Below are 13,339 nucleotides of genomic sequence, written 5' to 3' on the forward strand. Positions count from 1 at the left end.
GAAGGCCAAAGGTTTTCCATCCCTGAATTACAGCCAACTGTAGTAGCGCCTTCAGCAATGTGTAAATGGATGTAGGGGAGCAAACACTGATTATTGTTGTGAAAACTGGGAATGTCAAAGCATGTCCCCTTTTTCCTCTGTGAAATGTAATTAGCCTCTTGCTTTACAAAGCCCTGGATCTAGTTCTGAGAACAGAGTATGGGACTGGGATACGAAGCAGGAGCAGTGAAAAGAAGCAGGGAGGACCAATCTCCCCCCCAAAATTCCTGGGTACCAATCTCAAATCCTGGCTCCTATGTTCAAGCCTAACAGCATCCACACATGCTTCTCTTTCATTTTCTCATAATGGAGTCCACTGATGAAACAGTGCAACTGTGAAAAGGTCAGGATAATGAATTACATCGTCAACATAGGACATTTCTTGTACCAGATGGGACAGACCAATGTTCTTCAACCTTGGGCCCCCAGACATTTTCAAACTACAACTCCCAGCTGCTGGCTGGGGCAGATGGGAGATGTAGTCCCAACACCATCTTGGGGACCCAAGATTGAAGAACACTGGGAGAGACAAAAGAATGGAAGTTGGAATTTATTTATTTATTTATTATATTTACCAGTTGCCTCACGCGATAAATCTCTAAGCGATGTACAATATATAAAACAATTAAAACACCCAAACTACAGCAAATTACAGAGAGGCAATTCATGAGATCGTTGTTGCCTCAGGATTGTAGTGTGGCAAGGTGACCTCTTCAAGCTGGCCAGTTTTCAGCACAGCATGCCAGCTTCCATATCTTCTCAGAGCAGACAGCAGAGATAAGATGCAAATCAGATGCACATTATAAATGCATCAAATCCGCACTGATGGCTGCAGAAGTTCACTCCATCTGAATGTGGAGGACCGACAGAGAATATGCGAGAGGGAGGAGGGGATAATCTTTGAAAAAGAGTCAGCCAGTGCATTTGAATTAGAATCATTTTGCAACCGCAGTGTTTCCATTCTGAAGTCTACAATCCACTCTGGAGTTTTGTGGAAAGGGACAGAATAATGGACCCAGATGGCTGTGTAAAGAGCCCCTCAGTCACATATATATGGACAGATGGAACATTGGGCCATTTCAAAGCAGAATATTATTATGTACAAGTTCAGTAGTGCCCCAGTGATACAGTTCCTGCATCCACTACTGCGCCAACATTTTTAGGCTGATGGGCACATTTGGATTTTTGAGCAAGTGCCATGGTCACCATTACCTCTGGTTGCTTTTTTCCCCACCCTCCCCTGGATCACATCCCCCCACCCACTGCTGGGAGACAGAAAGAGAAAAGGCACATAATGCATGCTTCACTTTTCCAAGGGATCTAGGTAAAGGTCAGAGCCAGTAGAATTATTCTGAGCACATACAACTGAAAAAGGAAGTGGGAAAGAGCATCATTTTCCCAACTTCCTCCTTCAACTCTAAGTATTTTTCACAGGAGAAAAAGGTAACTGCCCCTGCATGATCAAGGGGGCAGGCAGTGTGTGTGTGTGACGTTCTGGGACTTCATGGGGACAAGAGGAAGACCTCCCATTGTGCCTAGGGGCAACCCCTGCTATATTCCTATAGTGCTAACAACTTTCTAGGCACCTTGCAGAGTATGGATAATAACTGCCACAGTGCCTTTGAGAAGGCTTACAATCTGCAGGAGACATAAGACAGTGAAAGTGGGAGAGATCACAGATTTGCAATGCATGGGGCAATATGGGGAGTCAGGTGGAAGTATACATTCCCTGTTGTGCCATAGTTGATAGTCTCTTTCTACCACCCAGCCTCCCTCACACCCTATTGCACATATTTGTTGCAACATCAAAAGCAGCTGAACACTTAACCCCTGTGGACCGTTAAAAAGACGTTGGCTTCAAATATCATAATGCAATAATAGACGGTAGCCACCATCTCCTGCCTCTTCCACCCAAACCCTCAGACTCCAAGTAATGGGGCTTAATTTGCACCTAGGCTAAACAGGGTTCAACCTGAAACCCTGATTTCAGTGTGTGGGCTTAGCCTGGAAACACATGCATAAGGAGAGAATGCCTCTGGGCAAGCACAGAGAACTTTCCCTGTCTCACCAAGCAACTACATACCTCCAACATTTCACAGCTAAAGATGGGGCAAGCTTGTTAACACCCCAATTCTCTTACCAAGGGTTGCTCCAAGCTTCTCTGCTTTTGTTTTTCCTGCAGTATCGGGTCCTGCACTATCTTAAAAGCCAAGGGAGTATGTATTCTTTTAATTGAGATATTTGTTGGGCTGGGGACATAGGTGCCCTACAAGAAGGATGGGGAGCCTGTGGCCCTCCACTACAACTCCCATAATCCTTGACCACTGGCTATACTGGTTGGGGCTGATGAGATTTGGAATCCAATAACATCTGGAGGACAACAGGCTCTTCATCCCTATCCTATTGTTTGTTATCAACAGTTCAAAAGGCTCCCTCAGAATCATGTGAAATGGCAGGCTGTGTGCTACACGGCACTTTAGAGTCCATGCATTTACATGTATACATGTATACATATATGAGAGAGAGAGAGAGAGAGAGAGAGAGAGTTCTAGGAACTTACATTAACAACATTTTATCAGCAGACTGTCTCAGGTGACGGTGTTCTTCACTGGAATATTTAAGCAGAGGCTGGATAGACATCTATCAGGCTGGACTAGATGACTCCTGCTCCGTTACTTCCAAATCTATGATTCTTTGATCGTAATATACTCCTAAAAGACAAAAATAGGGATAGTGATGTACCAGAAAATAAGGACTGTCCCTAGTAAACAAGGGCAGTTGGAGAATATGCAGTTACAACCTTTCAGACTGTGAGTCCCTCGGGATAAAGGAGTGCATCAGACCTGTTCCTTGTAAAATGCCCTGCAGTAGTGACTGGTGCCTATTGGGACAGGTAGGGCAGAAAGGAGGGAGCCCAACCATAGGTGGAAAAAAGGGGGTAAACCCTGAATGCCTAAGGAGGGAGTTTCAATGTATTTATTGTATAAATTCTTTGAAGAAATAGCTTATAATATAAAATGCCCAACGCGTTTCAGCCCATCAAGGGCTTTCATCAGGGGATGATAGTTGCTAAAAACTCTATATGCACTGGAGGTGCAAAAGTACAATACTGCAGCAATCAATAGAGAATTTACTTGATTTACTAGAGAATTTACTTGATTTACTAGAGAATTTACTTGATTGCTGCAGTATTGTACTTTCGCACCTCCAGTGCATATAGAGTTTTTAGCAACTATCATCCCCTGATGAAAGCCCTTGATGGGCTGAAACGCGTTGGGCATTTTATATTATAAGCTATTTCTTCAAAGAATTTATACAATAAATACATTGAAACTCCCTCCTTAGGCATTCAGGGTTTACCCCCTTTTTTTCTGCACGTCATTGAATGCCTTCCACCTTCCTTTCTACAACCATAGGTGGAACCAGAGGCAATGACAGGCAAAGCCAATTAGCTCTAGCTTTGTTCCCATCCCTCTCCCTGCTGAGTTCTAGGAGGACAATACTGAGACTAAAGAGGAATAAGCTGACAGCCAGGGCCATTGCTTGGGTTGGTATAAGTAAGAAGGCAGGCAGGTGGGAGGCAGCGCCCTATTTGCCCCAGTATATCAGCCTCCACTGGCGTGTGTGCATAGATTGTACTAGATAAACAAAACCATCACAGATAGCGTAAGTGGTTTTAGTAAGACTGGAGAGACTCAGGTGTAAATCCCTGCTCAATTGACCTATCTTGCAGGTCCTTACGATAATACAGTAGGAATCCCCCCCCCTGTAAGCCAACTTGAGCTCTGTTGATGAAAGATGAGATACAAATGTCATGAGTAAGTAAATAATAAAGTCCTCGACTAGTGTTGAGCCCCTGCAACTCTTATTTTAGAAGGATGGGGAACCTGTGACCCTCCAAATGCTGTTGGAGTTCATCTCCCATCAGCCCCAGCCACCACGGCCAACACGCAGGCAGAGAGGATGGGAGTTGGAACACACAATATCTGGATGACCACAGGTTTCCCATCCCTATTTCAAAAAATTCAGCAATGACAAGTTTCAATACTGTTTTAAGCATTTGAGGGGGAATAGTTAAGAGGCAATTAGTAATCACACCAGCAAAACGCACACACACACACACAAACACAGACCCAGAGCACATGTTTGCGCTTTTGGAAACCATGCTAACTGTAAGGCAGAGATATTTGAAACTTAATTAGATATTCATTGGACTTTATTAAATTCCCAAACAAGGACATGAATGTCTTTGTTCTGTTGAATGCCTGCAGCAGATCATAATCAAGCTCCATTTTCTTCCACACCAATCTGAAACATCCTTGAGTGAATAGAAAGCAAGTGGGGTGGGGGAGCGAGGAGCGAGAAAGAATAACGTTGCAAGCAAGCACCCTGGCCCCTAGCATGAGCACCAGCCAGTTCTTGTATATAAATAACCAGGTTCAGGAAAAGGCACTTTCCGCTTGGCTGTCAGAAGAACATTGTGAATCAACAGCTTTTTGAGCTGTAAAAGGGCCTCCTGATCCTTTCAGTTTGAAAGGCCTGCATCTGGTGCACTTTTACAGCAATTGGGGCTGCATTCATACCCACCTGGCATCATCCATGTCGGATGCCAGTCTGTCCCTTTTCCAAATCCTGCTGAAGGAGATTGTTGATTTCTCCTCTGGACTTGCAGAGAAGAGGTGCTCAAATTATGAAAGGGAGACCTACTGAATTTCACAACCCCAACTTCTGATTCTCTCAATTTATTAAGAGCATTTGTTGCCTGCTTTTTCAGCTGAAATGGCTCCAAGGGTGGCTTACACAGATCAGTTAAGACAGGTGTGGGAAACCTCCAACCTGTTTCCCCCACCTGCCCCATGTCATATGTGAGATGTTAGGTAGAGATGTGTCTGCTAAAAGCAGGACTGAACTCCTGTTCCATCAACTGATGGGTGGGGCGTTCAATCCTGCTTGGTTCAGCTGTGCAAGTGAGTTCCCCATTGGGGGGGGCAGGAGGGACTCACTGGCTCAGCCAATCCCTGCAGAAAGCAGGCTTGAACTGTCCGCTCATCTGCTGATGGGTGGAGAGTTCAATTCTGCTTGGTTGGTATCTCCTTCCAACCCATGCAGGCCAATGTTTGACAAATGGGTGGGACCTGACATCAAGTGATTTTTGGCCCACAGGGCCAAAAATATTCTCTATCCCTGAGTTTGAAGCTGATGGTCCCTGCTCATACATTTATAATCTAAAAAGATATGACACAAAAGGAAAAAGGGATGGTGACAGAAGAGAGAGAAAAAACCAAACTCTGGCACCAATTCTTACAAGTTAAATAATAGCTCTTATAATGTCCAGCTGTTATAGACATACACAGTCTTGACAGGAAAAGGCTTTGATCCAGTGGCATGGATACCACGATGATTGGAAGTCTTTTATCTGTTGCACCCTTCATCTGCCTTCACAGCCATTATAACATACACATTGTTATCCTCCACCTGTTCTGCCATTGGGGACATTCTTGGACTGTTCTTTGTCTAGTTCCTCTCCCTTGACCTTACTGCCATGTGTGACCCTGCTCGGAGTACATGACTCCCGATGGCATCGCTCATAGCGTTCATTGGAACACGCAAGCCCACTCACCACTATAAGGTGATGATCCAGCAAGCAACGTTCATTAATCATTGTGCACCAATCTCCCCACATAAAACAAATTCACGCACAGGCGTCTTTCAACCAAACCAAACCAAATGTTCCATGGCGATCGGCGAATGGCAACGGGGGCAGGACTGTGAAATCCAGAATCCCCTAGTCATGGACCGGCACATGGGTGGTGGCTACAGACTCAGTTGTCCTGGCTCAAGGACTGAAGCAGCTGAGTAGTTCGGTAGCTATATCCACGACTGAGCAGTCCTATTCAGGATCCACTCTGCTCATCCCTTATGGGGAGGGGGGTAGAAAACGTGCCCTAAACATAGTCTGCCTCATCTCTCTCCCTGACTGGATTACCGTGTCCAGTGGGGTCACCACTTAACAGTCACAAAAAACAATTGAATTTTGGAACATGGAATATACAAACATTGCTGGACAATACAGATAGCGAATGTCCTGAACGCAGGACTGCCATCATCGCAAGCGAGTTGAGACGTTTTAATATTGACATAGCAGCACTCCAAGAAACTCGAAGAGCAGGAGAAGGACAATTGAAGGAAGAAAAAGGAGGTTATACCTTCTTCTCTAAAGGACTGCCTGAACAAGAACGACGAATACATGGAGTAGACTTTGCTATTAAAAATAATCTTGTGAAGCTCTTATCAGAGATTCCTACCAGCATTAATGAACAACTCTCCAGTTAAAACTTGCCAAAAACCAGCAGGCAACTATTCTAAGTGCTTATGCACCAACATTAGATGCTGATGAAGACATCAAGGACAATTTTTATATCCAGATGGACACCATCTTATCAGAGTTACCTAAGGAGGATTAAATTATCCTCCTGGGTGATTTCAATGCAAGAGTTGGGCATGATTTCAATTTATGGCCAGAAACCATTAGAAAAGGAGTTGGCAATAGCAACCTGAATGGAATTCTATTTCTGACTAAATGCGCAGAGCATAATCCTGTTATTACAAACACACTCTTTGGCCAGAAAAATAAATTTAAAACATCACGGAAGCACCCTCAGTCGAAACACTGGCATCTCCTGGATTACATAATTGTGCCAGAGATCATTGTGATGTACTCCTCACTAGGGCCATGACGAGTGCTGATGACTGCTGGACAGATCACTGATTAATTCGATCCACTACGGCCATTAATATTGTTCCTCAACGTAGGCGCCAAGGAAGAAAACCAAGGCATAAAATGAACATCCATGACCTTCAAGATCCTATAAAGCGAGCTTGCTTTCAAACAACTCTCAAGAAACATCTACCTATGGAACTCCCTGAAAACGTTGAGGAACACTGGATTAAATTGAAGACTTACATTATTGCAGCATGTGAACAAACTATTTGATACCAAACTAAGAAACATCAGGATTGGTTTAATGAGAATGATAGTAAGATTGAACATAACATCGACAAGAAAAGGGAAGCCTTCCAGATATGGCAGAAAGACATTAACTGTGCTGCTAAGAAAAAAATCTATGCCTGTGCAAAGGCTGAGGTCCAAAGAACTAGAGAACTTAAGAACGCCTGGTGGATAAAGAAAGCTCAAGAAATCCAGCATTTTGCAGATGCTCATTATGCACGGGGCTTTTTTAATGCCACAAAGGCCATCTATGGACCAACAAATTATGGTACAAGTCCCTTAAGTTCAGTGGATGGTACCAACCTTCTTAAGGATAAAGAGTCTATTGCACTGCGTTGGAAAGAGCATTACCATGACCTCCTTAATCGTAACTCTGTTGTGGCTAGTGAGGTCTTCTTGCAAATTCCACAACAACAAACTAGAGACAAGCTTGCAGTATCCCCTAACTTGGATGAAGTCAGTAAATGGAAAATGGAATATCGGTGGACAGCAAAAGAGGTTTAAAGATGTTCTTAAAGCTAATCTTAAGAAATGTAACATGAGCATTGAGAACTGGGGAGTCTTGGCTCATGAGCGCCCCAATTGGAGGTTGGCTATTATCAAAGGTGCTATGGACTTCAAAGAAGCACGAGTACAGGGTGAAAGGGACAAACGAGTTAAGTGGAAGGCACGTCAAGCAAATCCTCATCACGGCTGTCTTCCATCTGGAAACCTATGTCGTCACTGTGGGAGGCTGTGTGGATCTAGATTTGGCCTCCACAGTCACTTACAGACCCACCGTTAAATACCTTATCTTGGAAGACAATCTTACTCACCCACGAGTGATCACCAATGAATATAGAAATAATTCACGGATGGATGGAGCCCAACAGAGGTGGTCTGTCAGCAATACTGATTTTTTTTTCACAACATGCCTTTCCCAGTAGCCTTCAAAAGATAGCAGCTATGGGGGGCATCACAAAAGGTAAGGAGACTTTCTACCCTACTGTAATTTGAGTGCTACAGATAACTGTTGGTTCAACACAGAGATGCTTGAGGAATTTGATGAATTGGGATGCTGATCTGATCTGCACCTTCCTGATGAGTGTATGGAAAAGACTTTACATATCTACCAGCTTCCGTACTTCCCAAATGTTTTGATGTAGTTCTTGGCTCAAAAAGCTATCAACATTTGTGTAGAAACTTGTGAAATTTCTAAATACATTTAGAAAATACATTTATAACACAGTCTTAAGTGTGGATAGGCAGAAAGTGGCAGATTATCCACCACTTCCAATAGTCTTGCTCTGGCCCAGAGTGGAAGATGTGGGTGGACTTACCTTGTGTGGTCTCCCCCACCCCCTATATCTATCTATCAATGTAATACACATACACATATCCCACGTAAGTTAGGACTGATCTTATAAAAAACTCTTGCAAATAAGACCATGAAAGTCACTATCTACTCCTCTCCCAAGAAGAAGAGTATAGGCTTGCCTGCTGCATGTTTGCCTGTCTTAGTCATTTGTAGCCTAAAGGACAAAAAGCAGTTTCCTTTGAGTATCTGAGCTGGTTATAAACCCAACACTCTGATTGCAATTGTGGTTGCAACTCCACTGAACCCAGTAGGACTTACTTCTGAGTAAACATGCAGGGGACTGTGCTGTAAATCATATATAATCTAAATCTTCCCCAGAGGTTAAATACTCATACAAACATGTTCTGCCCTCTGTAGTTCTTCAAACATTTGTTTTGGCACAAACACTTATCTAGGTTCATAGTCACAAATGTGTGGATCACAACAGTTGAATATAAACAAGATATCCCAGTTGAGGAAAAAGCTGTGCCATTTTTGCCATGATAGCAACAATAGCTTATGAATGCCAGGATGTTATCGTTCACATTGCTTCTGGGTGGCCACTGAAATGATTTTTACATTTAGGCTTCCATGTAATGATCAGATTCAGTATTTCTTGCATTTCATTTCACTCTGATATTACTGCTAATATTTTTATTTTGTATCCCTCTGTGTGTGTGTGTGTGTGTGTGTGTGTGTTTCCAACTAAGATGGCCAGGTGCAAAAGATGACAGGGCTCTTGCACCTTAATAGTTGTGAACGCAGAAGTTCAGCAAGTATAGTGTGCAGGACAAGCTGCACCTGCTGGAATTCCCTCTTGCACACAAATATTAAAGATGCAAAAGCCCTGTCCTCTTTTGCATCTGGCCACTCAACTGAGGATAACATACCATGCATCTCATGACTCTGGTCCACCCCATCTTGACAGCCTAGGGCAATAGTAAACTAAAACAATATAATAAAACAAATAAAAATAAACAATACAAGGTTAAAATAGTAAAGTATAAAGGGCATTCTCTGTGGGTGTCCGCAGGCTCTGGAACTCCACTCCAATGGAGATTAGATTGGCTCCTGACCTTCTATCAACAGGTGAAAACTCTTCTGTAACAGTGTGCTGTTTTACCAATTATTTTGTGTTTTTTAATTGATATGTTTTATTTGGTTTTAATTCTACAGATAGTTTAATTACATTATAATAGGTTTTTGCATGTTTTTACTTATATATTTTCATTTTTGTAAGGCGCCTTGAGACCCAGTTCCGGGGAAAAGGCAGAATGTAAATGAATATCATCATCATCTAATGAAATAAAACTTGACACTTGCTTGTCCTCATTCTTCCAAAGCCAGCCTGCTCAGAGATCTCAACAGCGCTTTCTGAATACTCAGACTTTAGCGAGCATCTAGGTAGGAGAAGCAAGTTCCACAGATGAGATAGCTGTTAAAGAGCCCCCCCCCCCAGTTGTCACATTGCTTTTTGGATAGAGACCACATGCTTTTAACAGCTGAAGGACAGACTGAAATCAACAAATGAAGCTTTTTCCTGTTACTGCTTTTCCATGCTGCGAAAAGCTTCCTGTACCAAGTTCTGCTGCCGTTCAGCTGTTTTAAGGCACAGAAGATATGTAGTCCATAAAAAAGGCAATGTGCCCTCCCTATATGGACTTAACACAGAGATGATACAATCCTAAGAGATGCTTCAGGCTGAGCTTGAAGACCACAGTGGGGCATAAAGGAGGTTTGGCCTCTAAGGTATATAAGCTTTCTGGGATAAGAACACCACCTGCTTACTGTGAAGGTGGATTTTCCTCATTTGTACCATGTGGGTAGTGGCTTTCCAGCGCAAATAATAACACGTCCTGAGAACCAGCTCCTGTTCTGCAACTTAGCCAGCAAAAGCAAATAAAGAAAAGAAGCATGCAGTTTCAACATGCGGCGCTTAACAAACACTTTTTAACTCTGCACATTAAGTCTTGTGCACCATTCAAAAACATTTACAGGATGCTGCTGCCCCCTAGTGTCTATTTTTCTTCCAAAATGCATTTCGTTCACAGTAAATCTAGAGCAGGGATTGCTTACATGCACATACAGAGGCCTTTCCTGGCACACACACACACCAAATTAGGTTTGAAAGAAGCATTTTAGTCAATACAAGTTGGTGGGTCGGTGTGTGAGGGCCCCATGCATTTGCAAACACGCCCACAGGCCTAAAAAGGTTGGAAACCCCTTTTCTAGAGGGTTAGGGCCCGCTAGATTTCCTGTACTAGATCTGAGAACAGATCTCCCAGTATTTTCTTTCTAGGTATCCATATTATATTTGCCCTTAAAGCAAAGTGACCAAAGATTCTTTTAAAGCTTTTCCCCATCTATCAAGTTCTTGAGCAGATGTGGACAATCTTTGGCCCTCCAGATGTTGCTGAACTACAATTCCCATCAACCCCAGTAAGCATGGGCAATGGTCAGGGAGGGCCAAAAATTCTCCACGGCTGTTCTAGTGTATTGACTGTATTATATCCAATGTTTGATACTTACCTGTGTGGCCAACTTCTATTGTAGCTCTGTCTGTTATGAAGATTAAACATAATTTTCCTCCTGGGATCTGACAGAGATTAAGACAATTGATCTAACTACATTGTGCTTTGCGACACAGTGATCCTGATCAAATGAACCCATGGACCAAAACAAACATGGCTGGATCTCCCAGGGGGTTATTTAAAAAAATAACTTTAAAGCAGCTGCAGCAGGTTCCAATTTTGACCAGAGGAGCAATACTGGGAAAAGGGGATTGAAAACCTTTCCCCTTGTTGCTGATCTACATTGCATCCACACACCCCAAAGGCACCTGTATTTTTTCTCTAATGGAACTAATAGCTTTGGAAGGAGGATGCTTTGGGTGAAGGAAAGAGCATAGGGAGTAGAGGATTAAACTCTTTCCCCCAGCGGTGCTGCTTTGATAAAAAGATTTATAAGATCAGGAAATTTGATCACAGTTCTCCCATGTCATGTCTGTTTAGGCCAGAGTGAGAGACAGCACTCAGCATCCTTGGATACATGATGCTGGGGTTCAAGCAGCCCAAAATATTAATATTTGAATATTAGGCAGGCGCCATCTCTGCTATCTTTTCGGCGCCTTTTGAAGACTTTCCTCTTTCAACAAGACTTTTAGGTTGAGACCTATCCCATTCTGCGTCTGTGTTAGAATTGCTCAATATGTTTTTTAATAGTTTTAACCCATTTAAAAAGTTTTTTTAAATGTTTTTAATGCTGTTTTGTTTTAATGTATTTTAAGATCTGTTTTTATGATTTTTAAAGTGTTTTTAGCATCTTGTTTGCCACCCTGGGCTCCTGCTGGGAGGAAGGGCGGGATACAAATTAAATAATAAATAAATAATAAAAGAGTTCACTGGTGCTATCACTGGGCCCACTCACCTGGTCCCTTGACTGCAGGCTTGTGGTGGCAGTGAAAGTGGCTGGAAATGTTAATTGTCCAACAGTGCCCCAGAGTGTCCAATGTAGCATTGCTTTGGAGTAGGGACAGGAAACTTGTGACCCTGCAGATGTTGTTGGACTCCAACTCCCATCAGCCCCAGCCAACATGGCCAATTGGCAATGATGACGGCAGGTGGGGTACAACAACTTCTGAAGTTTCCCATCCCTCTTCTGGAGCATTAAGGGGAAATTAAAATGATGGCTTCCCAGACCAAGCTGCTGCCAGCAAGTAAGTCCATGGCCTGGAAAGCAAACAGGCTAAGTAAGTGTGAGGTAAGTGGGCAGGTAGAAGCCACCAGTAGGAGTCCCACCCCAGAGCACTTTGCCCGGACCCTCTTTTAACCTGGTACCAGGTCTGGTTTGGGCCTGAGTGTTGACCTTGCTCTAACCCTGATGTTGTATTTTAGCAACATAGCAAGCTGCAGTATAGTGATACTGGTCCATCTATCTTAGCATTGTCTACACCGACTGGCAGCAGCTCTCTAAGATTTCAGACAGGGATTTTCTCCCAGCCCTCCCTGGAGATGCTGGGGATTGAACCTGGGACCTTCTGCATGTAAAGCAGATGCTCTTCCACTGAGCTACAACCCTTCCCCCATGTTCGGTGGCTAAGTTGTAAAGACACCTACTTAGTGCCTATCTGCTACTCATATGTTGAAACCTCTTACTCCAGAGGTCTAGAGTTAGGAGTCAGCCTGTCTCACCATTCCCTCTCATTTGCAATATGACCATCTGTTGCAATAATCCTCGTAATGGTAGCCTTGATTGCCTGTGCAACTGTGGGGCAGAGATCTAGCTAATGAAATGTGATAATCAGGACAAAAATTAAACAGTGATCTGGTAAATGCTACACATACTGTAAACAACTACTTAAATGTTTGGACCATGAATACAGCTGCCAAATTAAAATTTAAAATATGAAGGACACAGTAAAATTCTGAGGATATTTTACTTTGCTTACATTTTAGGTATCCCACTCAATCCCTCAAATTTTTGAGAAGATTTTACATTTGAGACCCTGTTATTGTTTTTTGAAAAAGACAACTTACAATTTGCAGTTTAGGAAGCTGAAACTCAGCAAGGGAATCTGGCAAGCTTCCTCTCTATGCATTAAACACTTTGAAATGCTGTCTATGAATTAAACACTTTGAAAACACTTTATTTAGAAGAGTTTTTTATTAATAATTTTTAATCTAGGTGAGAATGATTTTTAAGATTTTTTGACTGAGCTATTTTGTTATTTTGTTGTTCTGTGTTTGTTTTTATTGATTATGTGATATTTCAAATTTTTTTAAGCTGCCTTGGACTTTGTCGCCCTGGACTCCTGCCGGGAGGAAAGGAGGGATATCAATCAATCAATCAATCAATGGTGGAATATAAATACAGCTAGAGCTGTGAAGGCCAGGGGGGAAATGGAAAAACTTTTTTAAAGCTTTTTTTATTTTTCTGAAAAATTGAAAAAAATAAAC

Source organism: Rhineura floridana, chromosome 15 (assembly GCF_030035675.1).
Source record: "Rhineura floridana isolate rRhiFlo1 chromosome 15, rRhiFlo1.hap2, whole genome shotgun sequence".
In the NCBI taxonomy this organism is placed as follows: Eukaryota; Metazoa; Chordata; class Lepidosauria; order Squamata; family Rhineuridae; genus Rhineura; species Rhineura floridana.